The 20016-nt window shown below is 37.2% G+C and overlaps 1 long non-coding RNA gene across 1 annotated transcript; it reads right to left on the bottom strand.

Annotated features, from left to right (window-relative positions):
* Positions 1 to 798: 798 nt before the first annotated feature.
* Positions 799 to 18146, bottom strand: LOC138698838 (uncharacterized). The gene is made up of 3 exons (XR_011331951.1): positions 17639 to 18146; positions 17205 to 17418; positions 799 to 1180 (listed from the first exon to the last, which is right to left on the bottom strand). It is a non-coding gene; the product is annotated as an uncharacterized lncRNA (long non-coding RNA).
* Positions 18147 to 20016: the final 1870 nt, after the last annotated feature.

Below are 20016 nucleotides of genomic sequence, written 5' to 3'. Positions count from 1 at the left end.
TTTCACAAACATTTAAATGTTTCCAATTCATAATAGAATTTTCTTCATTATGAACGACGCCCTGAGGTGATGGTAAAATATTCCGCCAGGCAGTCGTGACCAGTGACAATCCTTATGGCAGCTACAGTTTCTTTACGGGGGTGATAAGGAAGTATCTCTGACTTGTCAATAAGACCAGCCCATTTCTTGCCACCACTCTTCAGTTGAAGATCTGAGAGAATCTCATTCTTAAATGAGCAATTAACTAATCGTTTCAAGTTGTGATACGAAAGTTGGGAGGTCGTCCGTAACAATATTTCAGTCCCCTTTTTTGCTAGGGAGTCCGCGATCTCATTTTCTGAAATACCAACATGCGAAGGTATCCACTGGAAGACAACGACGACTTGTAACGCTTTGAGTGAGGCAAGGGATTTTCTGATGTTACAGGATAAGGGAGAGATGCCACTGCCAAAATGGCAGAATGAGAGTCACAGAGAATGATAACATGACTGTGGCAAGTCGGTCTTCCAAACAATTGCTTTAAGACAATATTTATGTCCTCCAATTCACCATCGAAGTGCGACTGATACTGCCGTAGCGACTTGTAGAAGCTAAAAGGCTTATTGTATGTATACGTTCTGTGCTACCTACTGTTTTATTTTGAGCAATACGCGTTAAACCTAGTCTGATGTTTTCAGTATTTACAGTAGAAACAATTTCATATATGCAGGGTGTATAAAAAAATGTGAGAAATCTCTGAGGAATTGATAGAGGATCTGAAAACAAACAAAAAAGTTAATATAAACATACGATCAATTCGCTTAGTTTTTTTTTAGTTACAGTTACATAATATCTGTGACGATAAAGTTTAATTTACAATTTACAATACCTTTTTCTTATATAGAAACTTCTAATTTCTACAGATAGTGCTCAAAATGGCCACTACGAGCTCTAATACAGGCTTCTGAGCGCCGTGTCATCCTCTGCCTTACTCTCACCCATATTCCAGACGCCTGCCGTATCTGCTGATATCCTTCTTCAAGTCACTGGGGAAGAATTTCCACGTCATGAATAGGCCTAGGTCTGCCATATGACTCACATTCTTGAGTGCTGCTGGTGCTGCTCCCGTTATTATTCTCAATATGATTGAGGACTCGTTCTTCTAAGTTAGGTGTTCTGGTGCTCATTGGTCTTCCATCATCTGAAACACATTTTTAAAAAGAGCCTGTTCCCACAAGACGGTCATGTATTCTTTGGAACGTCTTGTTGCTGGGTAAATGTCTATTAGCATACAAACGGCTTGCTTCATTTGCATTGCAATTAGCTAATTATTGAATGACCCATGTAGAAAAGTTTTAATTAAGGATGATCAAATAGACACCAATCATCTTAAAAGGTACGATAAATTATTGAAAGTACAATGTTGGAAAACAAAGAAACAAAAATGCTAGGGAAGTGATAAAAATGCTAGGAAGGTGATTAAAAATTCTAGGATAACCAGCCATGATTGGTCGAAACACGTCGTTCGGTACTGTTTTATTTGTTACAAGTAGTATGATGTAGTAAAAGTGTAATAGTCATTTTAAGAGTAGTTGGTGATGTAAAATAATGCAGTGAATGAGTTTGATTATTCTGCTTCGTAAGGTGAATTTCTGCCATTTCCTGATTACAGTACTTCATTTTGACCACTAGTTGTAATGTATTTAATTATTACACTCAAAATAACAAACTTTCACAAGTATCAATAAAAGTTCTAGCATATGCCTTGTGTTTATTTTGTTATGGCAACTGTCATCAGGTGACTTTGAATACAAAACAAATCAACAACTTAAATACAGAAGAAAATTACATGTGGCTTGTTTATCATCACAAATATTATGTACACCACAAACAATGGCTGTAACTAAAAAGCTAAGCGAAATTGGCCATGTGTTTATATGTACTTGTTTGCTCTTTTCAGATCCTCTATAAATTTCTCATAGTTTTCCCACAAGTTTTGATACACGCCTCGCACAAATCCGGACTACACGAAAGATAGTGAGTGGTTTCTATTACTGCGAGATGCGAGGTCTGCGTACATCACAATTATAGAAAGCACTCACTATCTCTCGTATAGTCCGGATTTGTGCGAGGCGGGCCTCGCATCTCGCAACTTGCATGCATTGGTTCAGAAAAAACCAAGGCTTAAGAGTTTATTTTTCTACAGACCCGAAAGAACTTTTCGACGGGCCAGTTTAAAAGAAAAACAACTTAAAATTTAAAGTTTTGAGAACTGTATTTTAAAGTTTCATATTGCTGTGAAGAATCCAATTAACATCCCTCTAATTTAAAACTTACAGTACATAAAAACAGCATTAACATGAACGTCGGATGTAAGTAAACTGCAGTTGAAGTGACGTTCCTGAATACGATCCATAGCTACATACTGCACCGCCTGGTAACGATCTTGGTTCTCATTGACAGAAACTTCCGCTTATAGATAACATTCACACTGTTGCAACTTGGTTGGCCTCAAGCGCCGATTTTTATGGAATGTATACCCTGTACATAACTTAAGAATGAACAGTAGGCTTAATATGTGATTCAGTATCATTATCATCATCATTATCATCATCATCATCATAATACCAGTGTGGGAGGAGACAGGAGAAGGGAGAAAAAGAGAGATATAGATACTGTATGTTTATATGCTCTACCGCGAGTCGGGTACGAAAAGTAAAATACTCAAGTTGAAACTTTCTAATTAGCAGCGTTATATAGGATTGTTGGAAATGAGTGGATAGCTTCAAATATTCAAATATTTGGGCTGTATTGTAAGTAGTAACATGAGTTGCTGCCAGGAAGTCAAAAGGGGGATAGCAATGGTAAGGGAAGCTTTTAATAAAAAAAAGAGCATCATCTACAGACATCTGATAAAAGAGCTAAAAAAGATACTAGTGAAGTGCTTTGTATGGAGTGTGCCATTGTATGTCGCAGAAACCATGGACATTACGAAGAAGTGAAGAGAAACAACTAGAAGCATTTGAAATGCGCATATGGAGAAGAATAAAGCGTGTGAAATGGACAGACAGAATAAAAATGAATTTGTTCTTGGAAGAGTGGACGATGAAAGAATAATACTGAAACTGGTAAGGAAGAGAGGAAGAAATCGGCCAGATCACTAAGAAGAAACTGCCTACTGAAGGATACACTGGAAAGAATAGTGAACAGGAGAAAAGTTCGGGGCAGAATAAGATAGGCCTATCAAATGATAGAAAACATTAATATATATTATCTATGCGGAGACTAAGAGGTAGGTGGAAAATAGGAAAGAGTAGAGAATGCTGGGTTTGCACTGAAAGCAAACTAAGAATGAATGAATAGGTATAGGATTGTTGTGATTACTAGTAATTTATACTTTATTCCCATTGTGTTTACTTTACTTTACTGATGGTTTGAATGGACTGTAGTGATTTATCCAAGACACCACAACGCGGAACACGGATGATTACAAAATATCTGCTTCCTTGTAATATTATTTATTCACAAAATATCCAGTTCAGTCGCGATGAACTCCGCGAAGCGTGTAGGCGTTTTAGAAAGACTCCAGTATCTGAGTTTTAAAGTTCATTCCCTTTTAATTTATCTGTCTTGCATTTTGAAACTAATACTAGTTTGTGTGATGCAAACGAGAAGGGAATTGCTTGTATTTACTTTCGATAAGTGAAAGAGTCTGAAGTATGACGTTTCCAGTAGACTACCTCTCTGAAACTCGTATGTCGCATATTCAGTATTTCTGACTTGAAGTAACACTTCTGAATAAGATAACGCAATTTTAGTGTGCATTAAGATTTGATTTCTCAGACTTTTGGAAGTACTGTCGCAGAAAGAGCTGCTCCGTGTGTTATAGAAATGTTTCTTTTTAATACAATGACTGGTATTTGTTGACTTTGCGTCTTTCACTGCAGCATCTTCCCCGAGGAGTGACAAGTCGTAACTTTCCGTCTTCGGCACACCATGAAATGCGATTTACATAGCGCCGTATGATATTGTTCATTAATGAAGTAATAGTGGAATTCTGATAGGGGAAACGGAAGTACCCCACGAAAACCTACCACCAAGCACTATCCTTGTCAGCCACAAATTCCACTTGAACTCAACTGGTTTTGAACGAACTGTCCGAAGACACAAGTGATAACAAGAAGCCACTACTTATGAGGCAACTAGGCCAGGAGATAGGCCTAATGGGGTAGGGTGACCAGTTCCTTTCCTCCCTCCATTGCATAGATCGCTGACTAGCTACATATTACTCTAGTCAGACTTCAGATGCATACAAGTTAACAACATGAAAATACGGTGCTCCGCCATTGAAATGTAGAGACATACAATTGGCTCTTAATGCCTGATTTTTTAAATAAAAATTCCAGCTGATTACACTGTTCCAATATTTAAAACAATTGGCTGTTAACAAACGAGTAAGCTACCGGCGTATTCAGTCAGTTAAGGGGTTTGTCTGCCGGCCTGAAGTTGCGCTCGGGCGCGGGTCCGATCCCCGCTTGGGCTGATTAACTGGTTGGGATTTTTCCGAGGTTTTCCCCAACCGTAAGGTGAATGCCAGGTGATCTATGGCGAATCCTCGGCCTCATCTCGCCAAAAACCATTTCGCTATAACCAATCTCATCGACGTTAAATAACCTAGTAGTTGATACAGCGTCGTTAAATAGCCAACTAAAAAACACACAAAAAAACAAACTAGTGTGTTTAAGGCTCGAGAGAATAAGAGTAGAAAGTTTTCTGAAGCACGTAACAAACAAAATAAATTTATTCGTCAAAATGTAGGCCTACTAGCCTATTTTCTTTCTTTTTTTTTTTTTTTAAATTTCGACCGGCCAGAGGCCGTTTTTCCAAAGTTATCTATTTTTGTTTTCTGTTTGTTTTACCTTTGGTTCCTTTGTTTTTTACTTATACTAATACAATCACAACACCCATGCCCGAGGCGGGACTCGAACCCACAACCCTTCGGACCAAGCGATAGGGACATGCCGTGCCCCTACCGCTTGAGCCATCCGGGCCGGCGCCTATTTGATCTACCATTAATAGGCAATATTTTTCTTTTCCTTCACTTAAAGTTGTCTCTTTCTAAACTGTTTATGCCAAGAAAGGAATTACTTCAGCATTTGTTTGATTCTCTGGTTTTCTCTTTCCTTCAGTATTTTATACTTTGAGATCGATTTCGTCATTATTTGTAACCCTAATATAGATGGTTTAAATGCTAATTATACTGATAACATTTTAAACCGAGGATCTGTTGCTAAATAGTAAATTACACAAAGAATAATTTTATAATCATCTTGCGTATGGTCTTTCTCGAAGTTCAAGGAGATATTAATAAACCAGAGCGAAATCTACTTTATTGCTGTTGCACACTAGGGCTGTACGTCAATTACGTAATTAGAGGTTTTGGTCTTTTTAAAATTATTTGTCCTCGCCAGATCCAGCATTAACTATCCGCCCATGGCAAAGAATATAAGGTTAACACAAAAAAGCATTGTAGACTTGTAAAAGAACGCTACCATTATGTTCAAATATAGAGCTGTTGTATAGCTTCCCACTTTATGTAACTAACTGGCACTGGCACTCCTTGATTCAGAGATTCTTCCACAACACGTGAATCATAGTGCGACTATGTATGCCAACTGGAATTATTTAGAATCAACTGTGGATATCCAGCTTCGATGAAATTGGTCATAGTGAAATAGTATTTTGACGACACGAATCCCGAGGATTTCTCATGGGATGAACTGACATTCGCCTTATAGGTTTGGGAAAACTTCGAAGGAAAAAAACTATAGATAACAGTTCAAGTGCGATTCAAATCTACGTAATAGCCGCAGTCTCTTCGATATCATTCTCTCTAGTTAACCTTGGCCACACCAGTAAAATTAATCTATTAACAGAAGGTTATTGCGATTTGGTGACAATAGAGTTACGGTGAAATGGATAGAGGTAAATGAAGTACGTGCTCGGAGAAGATACTATCTTAATATAGTGTTACGTTCTACAAAATGTCGGGAATCGAATGCATTCTGATTCTACCAACTTCAAAATACCAAGGTACCTTTCTTCGAATTGGCCGCGCTAAATTCTGACGAGTGAAGTGGAAAATCATATTACATAAAGGGGCCTAGAATCAAAACTTGCTATGTCCACTTTTAATGAAAATCGAGTTAACGCTGAAATTAGTTTAAGTTAGTTGACCTGATTATCATATTATATTTATATGTAGCAAAAATGGCCATAAAGCCTTTAAAACCCATCGTTTAAAATGGGTTTCATTAACAAAACTGATGATATCCACATGCATATCAGTAACAGAACTGACTGTGTCCTAGTGGTTTCAAAACGGCCTTGTCCGACCTGATATTAATTAATATCTATGTTCTGTGTCTCTATTTTCAGAACTGGCCATTACTTTTTCACGTTTAAGCACTGGAATGGTTGTATTACGAGTATAACCCATTATTGTGTTTGAATTTTGTGAATTTTCAGCAGAAGTCTGTTTGTACCAGACACATTAATTTCTGTTCGTATCGAATTGTAAAAGAACGATAAATCATTACGGTATTCAAAAGATGGATGTTTCGAAAGTGAATGCTACTCCTGGGAGAGGTAGTAAAAGAGTAAAAACTGAAGAGAATTGATAAGAAAACATAAGGCAAAGACAGAGGTAAGAATGTAATAATTAATTTCTTCACATAATTATCTTACTTGAGTAAGTAGAGAACATATAGGAAACCATAACAGTTACTTGTATTTTCTTTAGGCATTCAAGATAAAATCCTCCAAAACCTCCTGTGTGGCCACAAATCTTCAGCTTTCCAATGTAGCTCTTAGGCCTAACCATGCAGGATTTTATGCTGTACCTAAGAAAACTCTATAGGACTACCTGGCTCTGAATTATACTTCAGCCGTGAAAATGAGAACCATGCAGACGTTAGGAATGATGATCCCTTGTGCGAGATTAATGAAAAATATGAAGAACCAACTGTTTAAAAGGCCTACATTTTCTTAGCCTATAATGATCCATGTCTTACATCGTTGGCGGAAAATGTTATAAATAATTTTCCAGGGGTAAATGCTATTGTGTCACTGTTAAGAAAGTTTTTCTTAAATCACCTAGTCACATTCAAACATCAGAGACATGCTACCAGAAGTAAGCCTATCGCGAGAACCAATAATAACTCCCTGGGAAACCTGGTTGTCAGCAGCACTCTACTACGCCGAACATTATGAGGAAATAAAAAGTCGTAGACCAGGGATGAGGCGATATTAGCTCCCAATCATGGTAGCAGAGCTCGACCTTGATCACGAGCGCATGGCGCATCCGCTACATAGCGTCGTAACGTAGACGTCAGTGAATAAAGGCAGCAATTATTACAATAACCTGCGTTACTAAATTTCTGGCTATGCAATAGGGCTAATTATTCAGTTATTTAATATACATGTACATAATATAAACAAATCGTAAAGGGAAGGGTTTTTTAGGAACAAAAAGAGAAATAGGAAAAGTTAATTTATGTGAACCATTTTCTTGTTAACAGCAATTATTTATTATGTAAATACTTCATTTCATTGGTTAGGAGAAACTAATAGGGTCTACCTGCTCCACGTGTGTGATCTCTAAGTACTTTTGAGTATTTGTTGAAAAAATAATAATGACAGTATTGATTGAAATAGAGTATACTGATTGTGTGATTGTAAAATGTAGTCCTTACTCTCCAGTCGTGATTATGTAATGAGTTTTCTTAGAGCGATTTTTGAGATGCACATAATACGAAAAAACAAATTGATTAAATTAAGATATTGAGAGCCATCGTAATTTTTGTGGTCAATCATTTAAGGGGATATGTATGATTTTTAAAACTTCCACAATTTTCGGCCAAAATTTGTGAAATTTAAACTATATAAACAGATCTATAATAATATCATCTGTACAAAATTTGGTGCAATTAGGTCTAATAGTTTTGAAATTATATTTTTAAGTATATTTTATATTGACGTTACTAAAAAAGCTCCTTGCATAAAAGTTCTCAAAATGTTTAGTTCATATTTGATCAAAATCCTGAAAATAGTTATTGGAATAAAAGTGAATTAGCTTTTTGAGCTTAGTAATAGTATAAGTTAAAGTGCAATCAAAGATAAAATATTATTTCTAAATTAAAGAAACACGTAGTCTAATAAAAGTAAATATCCAGAAACAAGCAACAAATAACACATCAACAATACATTTAAAATAAAGAAATAAAAGGAACCTAGATACAGTCTACTGACCCAAATGTAAATTAATTTACCTTCGATGCCAATTCCGAAAGCAATTTACTTCTCTCTTCTCCTGAATAATACCTATATATATATTTTTTTTTTTTTCATGTTGCGTCTCATAATGCCGTTTTATGTTGCTTTTTTGCAAATGATATATTTTTTACACAACAAACACTGGACTTTATCACCATGTTCGAAGCATAAATATTGTATCTTCCACTCTTCCTTGAAAGCTTTAAGCGCTTCAGTTCCGTCATGATGCGCTGTGTTCTAAAGTCTGTACATCCTTTAGCAATGTTTACAGGTAAAAGAGCTCCGCGGCGCGCAGCGGGCAGAAAAGAGCTCTCGCTCTAAAGTACTAGTCGCCATCGCAAGACTGTCGTAGACAAATTCGACAACAGCGATGCTGCTCGCATCTCGAAGGCAAAGGATGCTTTTCAGGATAAAGAAAAAACATCGCTCCTCTTTCATTCATCAAAGTCCACTTTGCTGACTTTCCTGCTACCATTGAACACCTGGAAGGTGCATCTCTTTCACTGAATTAAGCAATGAATATCTTCGGAGCAGTTTAAAATAAGAAAATACCACGGGTAGTGGGCGATGTGCTCGCTTCAAAGCTGTTTAAAATCCTTGAACGGAATCCTAAATACGCGAAGATGAAATACGTAGATGCAACTCTTCAAGGAGAAGAAATGACTGGAGAATTACCATGGGAACCAAAAGCAGTGACATCCGTGAAGTACGCACCAATGACTTCATGTTGTGTGGCGCGAACGTTTTCTCGCTACAGAAATGTGTTGAGGGACAATAGGATGTTTCACAACATATAATTTGGAATTGTACATTGTTGCTCATTGCAACAGTTCATTAAAAAAAGTGAGCATTTTGTTTTGTATGAAATTCTTCAACTAAATATAGGAACTCAAGATAAACTTTGATTTCTACGGTGTGTACTTTCTTGAAAAAGTTTTTTTGTTGTTGCTGTCGGCCTGGGGCGCAGTCGGTACAGTGCTGACCTTCTGTGACCGAGGTTGCGGGTAGACCCCGGCCCATGTCGATGACATTTAAGTGTGCTTAAATGCGACAGGTTTATGTCAGTAGATTTACTGGCATGTAAAAGAACTCCTCCGGGATAAAATTCCGGCACACCGGCGACGTTGATATAACCTCGGCAGTTGCGACCGTCGTTAAATAAAACACAAAATTTAATTTTGTTGTTGCTGTAAATTCAGTAAACAGTTGTCATTAATCACATAAAAAGTGTCTGCAGTTCAGATTAATTTGTTACTTATTTCAATGCAAATTTTTGTCAGTTCAATACAAATATAATATGGCTTGAAGAAAGGGCTGAACCACCGCTTTATAAAGCCTGAAATGATGATTATAAAATTCTAAAAATGCGGGCCTTAGTCATAATCCATCAAGTTTATTATTCGTTATCTAAAGATTGTATGAGTTGCTATGCAAACTCTCCAGTCATTTGCGTGGAACATATTCTTGAATGCACAAATAAGCAGATAGGCCTGTATTCACGGAGACGTAATATGCACAGTAAGCTCAACCGAAATTTTAGTCACGACCATTCAATTGTTTAGGCAAATCAGTGTGAATAGAAACTGTTTAACACTGGTAATATTCAATTCTTTAAAGTAATTCGAGACATCATTAATTCCGTGTCTATTTCTCCCCCTCCAAATGGAACCAAAAAGGGCAATAAAGTAATTTCCGCTTCTAGAAGTAGTTTTGATAGGGTGGTCTATTGCAAAATATAAACTACAGTAATGTAATTAAAGCCCACCGTGAAAGAAATACACATCTCAAGTAAAATCAGGTAAACTCAAGCGATTTCACACCACAGACTTGTCCCTCCAAATAGATTCGTAAAAAGGCAAAAAAGTAATTTGCGTTTCTACAAGAGCTTCTAACATGGTACCTAATAATAATAATAATAATAATAATAATAATAATAATAATAATAATAATAATAATAATAATAATAATAATAATAATAATAATAATCCGTGGCGCTACAGCCCGTGAAGGGCCTAGACCGACCAGCCGGCTGCTGGCCTCACGCCCACATGTCGACGCAGAGGTGAACGATCATCCAACTAGAATGGATGTATTGTGTGGTTAGCACGATGATCTCCCCAGCCGTTATAGCTGGAACATGGTACCTACTTATACTAATATTGTTTTCACATAATGGATCATCACTCGAAATACTGTTACACATGAAATACGGTGATTTTTTAAATAAAATGCATAGAAAATTAACTACATTGTGTATCTCAAAAATCCGAATTGACGGAACATTTTGCTTGTTACTTTTGAATTCAGGAATCGAAATTAGTAAGAATTTGTTAGTTTTATGTCTGGCACAAAATGACTGTTGACCGGTGTTATAAGCGATTTCACATATACGCGTGTTACTGCTTCATGTTAAAGGAACTACATCTTGTATCTATCAAACACTCAAAGAAGCAACACTTGCACGTGCACTAGGAGTGGTGCAATTGCTTGGAGGAAATGCAGAGCACAGATAATGCTGCTTTAACCGCGAGAACCATTTGCATACATTTGCCGCTTACGTGAGCCAACATCGCCATATGATTTGTGGATACGTTTCAAAAGTCCTATGTGGAAAATACAGAAAGACTTCATGAACATGTAGGCCTAACTGAAAACGTGGCTTAGCCTACAACACCTAGATCGCATTCTGATAGTTAATGGTTTGGAGCAGTGGTACTCACTAGACGTTAGAGGAGAGCCAAAAGTGAGTAATTGCAATCTGCCGAGAGCCGCAATGCATTTCACACTAGTGAAGCTTCATTATTATTATTATTATTATTATTATTATTATTATTATTATTATTATTAAAGCCCGGATTTTTAAGCACAATCAAACAGTAAAATAAACAAGCAAATAAGCACGAAAAATGGAGAAAATAAGCACCAAAATAAGCAAAAATGGAATTCTAACATTATGCAACTAAATATCTGACAAAAGCGAATGGTCTGAACATTTCACGGATACATTGTTGCCGTCAGTACCAAAGACGCTCGGGCGCGGGTTCGATCCCCACTTGGGCTGATTACCTGGTTCGGTTTTTTCCGAGGTTTTCTCCAATCGTAAGGTGAATGCCAGGTAATCTATGGCGAATCCTCGGCCTCTTCTCGCCAAACACTATCTCGCTATCACCAACCTCATCGGCGCTAAATAACCTAGTAGTTGAGACAGCGTCGTTAAATAACCAACTAAAAAAGAAGTACCAAAGATAAATAATGCCAAATAATGTAATGAGTTCAGAACCATCAGTCTGATATCGCAGTCGGCAAAGGTTCTCCAGCGAACACTCAATCAACGTTTATATTCTAAGATGGAAGGAAAGTTGGAAGAAGAGCAATTTGGCTTCAAGAAGGGAAGAAGTACAACAGATGCAATTGGACTGCTGCGAACAATCGGCGAAAGATACCTAGAGAAAAATAAAAAAAAATGTATGTAATATTTGTGAACTTGGAAAGGGCTTTTCAGATGAAGATTAATGCAAAAGGAAGACCATGGTTATCGGATGGCATAGGCGGAGTTATTGGGGGAGTGCCCCTCCCCCCAAACTTTTCTGAACTCCTGTTTTTTTCTATTAACATTAGAAAATATTCAATGCAAAAGACTTTTCTTGCTTTTGTTTATGATTAAGTTTCTGTGCTTAAATTGACGAATTAATGTCTTCAGTTCATGTGTCTAGACTATAATATTTATTTTACATTTTTGAATGTACATATATAAGAATTTGTATACCTCGTTTTGAGGAATGGAAGCACTGTAATGTTTCTTTTGCAACAGCCTGTACTCCTGTGTTAGAAGTCTGCAGCGGCCATCTACTGAATTAAGTGTTAGTGGGGGGGGGGGGGGGAAAAACACCATAGTCCCATGTTAAAGGAGTGAAAATTTTCAGTAGTTTTCGTAAAACAACCATAGTCCAAAGATTTTTTTGTGAAACTAGCCATTTTCCAGGAAGATGTTACGATGGCAGCATTTACAAATAATATCCCATTCATAAACAAAAGCAAGGAAAGTCTTTTGAATTCAATATTTTGTAATGTTAATAGAAAAAAAAAGAGTTCAGACACATTTGGGGGGGGGGGCAGCGCTCCCACATACCCTCCCATAACTCTGCCTATGGTTATGCCCTATTACAATTTGTAGTAGACCTACACTTGAAGCCCTGTACAACTCAGTCCGAAACATCGTGTATATGGATGTAACACTATAAGAAACATGCATCCCAAAAATACTTTTATTAAATGATCATATTCCGATATACTGTACCACTGTCCAAGCTATAACAGGGGAGTAAGTAAATGATATCCCCCGTAACCTCGTTATATCGGGATTCTATGGTTTTGCCCTTCCCCCCCCCTCAAGGGAACGGTTCTCTCTCCGCCTATGTCGGATGGAAAAAAAGATAAACGTGTGAATTCGAAATGAGGAAGTAGAACAACTGTACAACTTCAAATACCTTGGGTTGTACTGTAAGCAATACAGGAGCTGTTGTCAGGAAGTCAAAAAGATGATAACAATGGCAGAGGAAGCTTTTAATAGAATAAGGATATCTTCTGCAGATCCCTGAAAAAAGAACTGAGAGACTAGTGAAGTGCTTTGTGTGGATTGTAGCATTGTATAGGCAGAAACATAAACATTACGACGAATTGTAGAGAAACGGTTAGAAGCATTTGGATATGAAGTAGAATGAAGCGTGTGAAATGGACAGACAGAATAAAAAATTAAGCTTTGCTAGAAAGAGTGGACGGAGAAAGAATAATGCCGAAACTGATCAGGAAGGGGGAAAGAAATTGGCTGGGTCACTGGCTTACAATAGAAGAAACTGCCTACTGAAGAATGCTCTGGAACTACTAGAAGAAATGGTGAACGGGAGAAAAGTTCAGGGCAGAAGATATCAGATGATAGACATTAAGATATATGGATCGTGTGCGGAAAGGAAAAGAGGAGGAGGGCGGAAAATAGGGAAGATTGGAGAACGCTGGGTTTGCAGTGAAATACCTGTCCTTGGGCAGAAAACTATGAATGAATAAGCGTATATTGTGTATGTATGTATGTATGTATGTATGTATTACGTATGTATGTGTATATACAGAGTGATTCAGAACCTCTGCAACAAACTCTGGGGATCGATAGATCTCGCAATGCGGATCATTTTTCGTAAAACAACCTAGGTTCTCCGATGCCTCGTTTAGGACCTAAGCGACATCGAAACAAAGACAGGTTTTAGTGACATTAACAATTATAAAACTAATTACTTTTCAAATATGTTTGCTGACAAGTTACAGGCGTTCAAAGTGTCTACCCCGAATCTGATTACATTCATTACTTCGTCGTAGCAGTGGTTATCAGCCTGTGTCGAATTTGATCAAAAGCAGCTAATACTCGCATAGTCGGTTTCCCTCTGGTGTCAATTCGAGTGATGTATTGCTTCACAATTCACATGCCCCAAAAGAAAAAAAAAAGATTAAGGGTGTGAAGTCGGGTGATCACGCTGGCCAAGCAGCAGGTCCGGCTCTCCCTATCCATTGCTTCCCGTAGGTGTTGTTCAGATGTTCTCGTACAACCAGGTTGAAGTGCGTTGGGACGTTACGTTGAATCACATGTCCCCACACATCGTGAAGGGTACATCTTCCATGAGCAGCGGAAGCGTGTTCGAAGAGTGCTCCATTCAAACGGGGCAGCAAAATGACAAGACACTTGTAACCTGCCCGCAAGGGTACTTAAAGAAATAAATGAATAATTAATTTCATAATTAACTGTAAATGTCACTAAAACTGTCTTTTTTTTTTTTCGATGTCGCGTAGCCTACACGAGGCATCGGAGAACATGGGTTGTTTTACGAAAAATGATCCTCATTGCGAGATCTATCGATCCTCAGAGTTTGTTGCAGAGGTCCTGAATCACTTAATAGCATAATATAAATTAATAGATATAAGATTGCGAGAAAAAATGTTGGTTGTACTGTCTTTATTCCAGAGGCGCCACTGTATATGATGTAATTGCATAATACAAACTACCGGAACACTTACAGAGTTACATAAATGGATTCATTAAGCGATCCCTCCGGCGCAACGGCCTTGATGCCGTAAAATAATACAGCGTTGCCACATGATAAATTTCTGACCGCTTTTCCGGATATAAAATTTATATCTTAACTTGCCTTAACTTAGATGATTAAGTCCCAGATTTCTAGACATAAAATTATATTTAATTTGTCTTAATTTACTCGTTCAGTAGATTCTTGAAGTGATGACACATTTCCTCGCGTCTTGTAAAATGTTACCTCTGGTCCACACCTGTGGAGTAATGGTCAGCGCGTCTGGCCGCGAAACCAGGTGGCCGGGTTCGAATCCCGATCGGGGGAAGTTATCTGGTTGAAGTTTTTCCGGGGTTTTCCCTCAACCCAATACGAGCAAATGCTGGGTAACTTTCGGTGCTGGACCCCGGATTCATTTCACCGGCATTATCACCTTCATTTCATTCAGACGCTAAATAACCTGAGATGTTGATACAGCGTCGTAAAATAACCCAATAAAATGAAATGTTACCTCTGATTGAGGTTCTGGCTGATATGTACAGATACGCCACGGAATTAAAAAATGAACAGAGTCTTGGTAACAGTCCTAGTCTATGTAGACAACAAGCTTCGCAAGACTGTTCACAAGTAGCATACATTTAGGCGCTTTTGTTTACTGCACATGCGCAATGCGTTGTATCTGAAAATTAGTAAAATTGCGTGGCCGAAATTTTGTTTCTGTACAGTACATCTATTATCACGTAGAGCCCGGAAGTTAAGAGTGACACTGAGTATAGATGAATAGAAGTGGTGTCCGTTGAGGAGAGTTTTAAGCTTAGTTCACAAGAGTCCGATATGTAAAAATAGACAACAGAGTCAGGAGGAGTGAATAATGGATCCTGTAAACCGTGCGCTAATTTGTAAGTGGGGTTAAGAAGATTAAAGATATTTAACGATACCAAAGGGAAAATACTGAATGACAAGAATGGCATTTAAAAGAAGTGGAGGTATGACAATGATCTTGTAAATCGTACGCTAGTTTGTAAGTGATGGTTAAGAGGATTAGAGACCTTTAGCGGTACCGAAGGGAAAACACTGGATGACATTTCAAAGAAATGGGGGCATGACTTCTATATTTATAAACTACAGCGAGAAACAATATTAACTTTTAGCACCTAAAATTCCGGGCTCTAAATTTATCAGGCAGTACATCTTACTTGACAATATGTTAGAGGATGAATAATTGTATAGGCCTACATCTGAAGTCTGATTAGTGTAATATGTTACTTAGCGATGTATGAAATGGAAGGGAAAGGAACTAGCCATCCTACCTCATTATCTCCTAACTTAGTTGTCTCATAGGTGGTGTCTTGTTGGTAGCACTTCTGAGGTTGAGACCTGTCTCTGAACAGTTGACTAAACATCAATTCCGTATGTTGAAATTTTAATACTAGTATTGTATGAGGGTTGTCCATGCAACTTTTTTCCTCCACAAAAATCAAGCGAGATGGCTCAGCGGTAAAGCACTGGACTCACATTCAGGAGGTCCCGGATTCGATCCCCTGTGTGAACCAGTGTGGTCGAGGTTTTTTCCGTGGTTTTCCTCGACTGAATGTAACTAATTTTCAGTTAAATAAAGGGGAATGTCAGATTGGACCACAATTACCACGAAATAATAGATAGGCCTACACAGAAAAAAATGCAACAAGCATTCCCAATAGTAAACTACAGACGGTCGCGATATGATCTAAGAGTTATAGTGACTGTAAATAAATACAGATAAAATATTTTTAAAAGTTTTATAAAAGTTACGTAAATCTATATTAAAATTTAGTGGCTAGAGGTTTCCTCAATGTGAAAATCGGAATTTTCAGTAGTGTAACATCAGTGCGCGTTAATAGTATAGCCGATGTTTCGCGAACAGACGGTGAATTCTGAAAGCTGTTTTCATAATACACTGACTCAGTTCTCCGTTGAAATTGATGTAAGAAAGAACAACGTATTGCTAGGAGGCCTACTTCAGGTAGGTTACTACAGCACCGTACACATCAAAATTCTCAGTGAATAACATTAGAAGGATGATCAATAATCGTATGATTAGTCAAGAATTGTGGCCACCTCGACCCTCAGATTTAAGCTTTTTAGATTTTTATTTTGAAACTTGTATATTTTTTACGTAAGTTTCTTGGAACTCTTCTCCATAAAACACACTTCATGAATTTTTTATTTGCATTTGGTTGGTTTTTCAGTAGCACTTACTGTAAGGGACTACTTGCTGAAATATTATAGGTAACAGTATTCTTTTGTTCCAAAGTACACACATCCTTTTGCAGAGACGGCGCCAGTAATGGGAATTCAGTGCGTCTGTACAAACCCGAAGCTAACTCGTCTCCACTCTTTTACCTTCCCTCCACCGCTTAAACTCCGCAGAAGTATTGAAAGTGCTGCTAACATTCAGAACATTAACAACCAGCTTTTCTAATTTATTTAATTATATTTACAATCTTTTTCCTTTATATGGAAGAGGGGCCCGAAGACTAGCATCGTAGCCTCGAAGTAGTTTGTTTTTTAAGCTAGTTATTTAACGATGCTATATCAACTGTAACTTATTTAGCATCGATGGAATTGATAATAGCCAGATGGTATATGGCGAGAGGGTCAGAGAATTCACTATGGAATTACCTAAGTTTCGTCTTACAGTTCAGCAAAAGCGCGGGAAAAAAGCCATCATGGTAATTGGTTCAAGCGGAATTCGAACTCACGTCCGAGTACTACCTCGGATCAACAGGCAAAGACGCTACTAGCCTATCTGATCTACACAGGCAATTCCCGGTCAAAGCATACCTTACAGTTCCTTCATTTAGGAATGGTTGTCCGGATGGCTGGTTTCTTCGTCAATACTAAGTTATGTGACGTCATCTATCGATTCAGCCATGTAGGCTTAAGAGTCTGGTGAAGTTCCATAGAGTGCCCTGTCACTCCCTCGAAACGTTGCTCGTAACAGGGTCAGAGTATTGGAGAGTACCGCATTCTCGGCACAGAAGCGTATGCAGTAATGCTAGAACGAAGGTCATTAAAGGCGATATCATACATGTTGTTCTGGTTTACTGAATAGGCTACAGGAGACATGGATTAATAAACAGTATTGTCATAGTGAAATGTCTCATTAGCAAGGTTACCATTAGACTTGGAATCTAAAATAAGAGAACATTGCTGAAAAAAGGACTTTTTAAAAATTCGTATGAACAAAATAATTAAAGATAAAAACAATGGCTCACCTTAGACAGTTTTCTCACTAGTTGCTGGATCAGTATTACATCTGTACCCTATTTATCAGTGGAGCCCACTTTGTGCACAAGAGCCTAAACAGACAAACATATCTTGTAACAAATAACTATGGAACTGTTCACAGGACATGTCCTTGAAATTATATTTCACCATGATGATACCTCTGTCTGCGTTAGCATGCGATTTCGTTCTTTTGTCCATTGAGCAGCTATTAGGGAAAATACTCTCTCAACTCTTGCATTGTGACTCGGGATAAATAAATAGAATTGACATATTTTTAAGAATTCTGAGAAAGTTTCAGTGCTCGCGGAACTATTGGAATTGAAGACTTTGCACTATTGTTTATCTAAATTTAAATCTTTGTCAAAATTAACTTGATTGGCATATCTTTGTACATTTCAGAATAAAATTGACAAAATAGCTTAGAATCATGAATAGTGACGTTTTTAGTGTGTAAGAATTCAATTCATGACAATAGGTCATCATATTTTTTTTATGTGCTCCAGCTTCAACCATTGAAAGCAGTTAATTATTTCATAGGTTTTCATCATTTGTTTAGATGTTCTATAAATAATATAGCACATTATTCAATATTCATTTTAATTCTAGTTGAAATGCGAAATGCCGGACATTTAAATTTTTTTTAAAATGCCTGCTGGACAGGATAAAATTATTAAAAAAGAGGACATGTCCTCCTCTTGCCAGACGAATGGTAACCCTACTCATCAGACATAACGCTATTATTAGTTATATCATTTCAATAGGGATAAAATCAGCAATTTTCTACTGGAATTCTCATACAAACTCTTCGACTGCCACATTTAGCAGATTGTTGTAATGCATTTGCTGTAACAGAAAATTTTCTTAACAAATACGTTCTAATCCTAAAATACAGTGATAAGACTTTTTAAAAAATATTAGAAGTTGGGAATGTATGAGTTGGAGTGTTAATGAATAAAGATGTCAAATCTTTAGTGTACACTCATTTTCTACTAACATTTCACTTTTACTTCTGAAAATTTTTTCTGCATTTAGGTTTACATCAAACAGATTTACAAGGGTATACAAGTGACATTTCCTTGTACGACTTGAGAGTCACTAATGTGCTAACAAAATAATTTATAGATTCATCAGTTATTAGAGATGAAAAACAGGTTTTACAAATACTATATAACATTTTGTTTTATTTTGAACAAAACTGATCCCAACAAATAGTAAAGAGCTCGTTGTTCACTCAGGTCAATATCTATATTTTCAGTTAAATTACAATTTATATCAATTTCCTTTTGCTCACATTCGTCTTTGCTAGACCTTTCTGTTTGGGGTTTACTTACATCAAGAAAACAATGGAATATCACACTAGAAACCTGTATTCCTATGCAAGTCTTGCATTGTACACAGTTTCCTCTGGAGTAAATGTACTCGCTGTGTCAGCATTTTTCAGATATAACATTTTGTTTTATTTTGAACAAAACTGATCCCAACAAATAGTAAAGAGCTCATTGTTCACTCAGGTCAATATCTATATTTTCAGTTAAATTACAATTTATATCAATTTCCTTTTGCTCACATTCGTCTTTGCTAGACCTTTCTGTTTGGGGTTTACTTACATCAAGAAAACAATGGAATATCACACTAGAAACCTGTATTCCTATGCAAGTCTTGCATTGTACACAGTTACCTCTGGAGTAAATGTACTCGCTGTGTCAGCATTTTTCAGATATAACATTTTGTTTTATTTTGAACAAAACTGATCCCAACAAATAGTAAAGAGCTCATTGTTCACTCAGGTCAATATCTATATTTTCAGTTAAATTACAATTTATATCAATTTCCTTTTGCTCACATTCGTCTTTGCTAGACCTTTCTGTTTGGGGTTTACTTACATCAAGAAAACAATGGAATATCACACTAGAAACCTGTATTCCTATGCAAGTCTTGCATTGTACACAGTTTCCTCTGGAGTAAATGTACTCGCCATGTCAGCATTTTTCAGATAAAAAAAATGTGGTACTCTCCAATATATACTGACTCTGCCTCGAAAGAGTACTACGCCTCCTCACACTGATGCTATCTGTACACCACACTGAGTCGATTTCTAAAACGAGGTCTAGACCACGGCCATGGCTTTAAACCGCGTTTAGATTTATAAAACGAGGTCTTTTTCATTTTTCTGAGCCATGGCTCGAAACCATGGTCTGAAGCAGAGACCACGGCTGAGGTAGGTTTAAAACCATGGCTACATGAAGTAGTAGATCAGCTGGATGTTTATCAAAGGACAATTTGTCTCTACGGTATTAAATCCCCAGATTAGAGTGATGAGAAACAGGAATAATTCTTTGTAACTATATAACAACGATAATTTCAG

This window comes from Periplaneta americana, chromosome 4 (assembly GCF_040183065.1).
Source record: "Periplaneta americana isolate PAMFEO1 chromosome 4, P.americana_PAMFEO1_priV1, whole genome shotgun sequence".
In the NCBI taxonomy this organism is placed as follows: domain Eukaryota; kingdom Metazoa; phylum Arthropoda; class Insecta; order Blattodea; family Blattidae; genus Periplaneta; species Periplaneta americana.
Note: the sequence above shows the minus strand (reverse complement) of the source record. Positions and strands in the feature narration are given on the sequence as shown.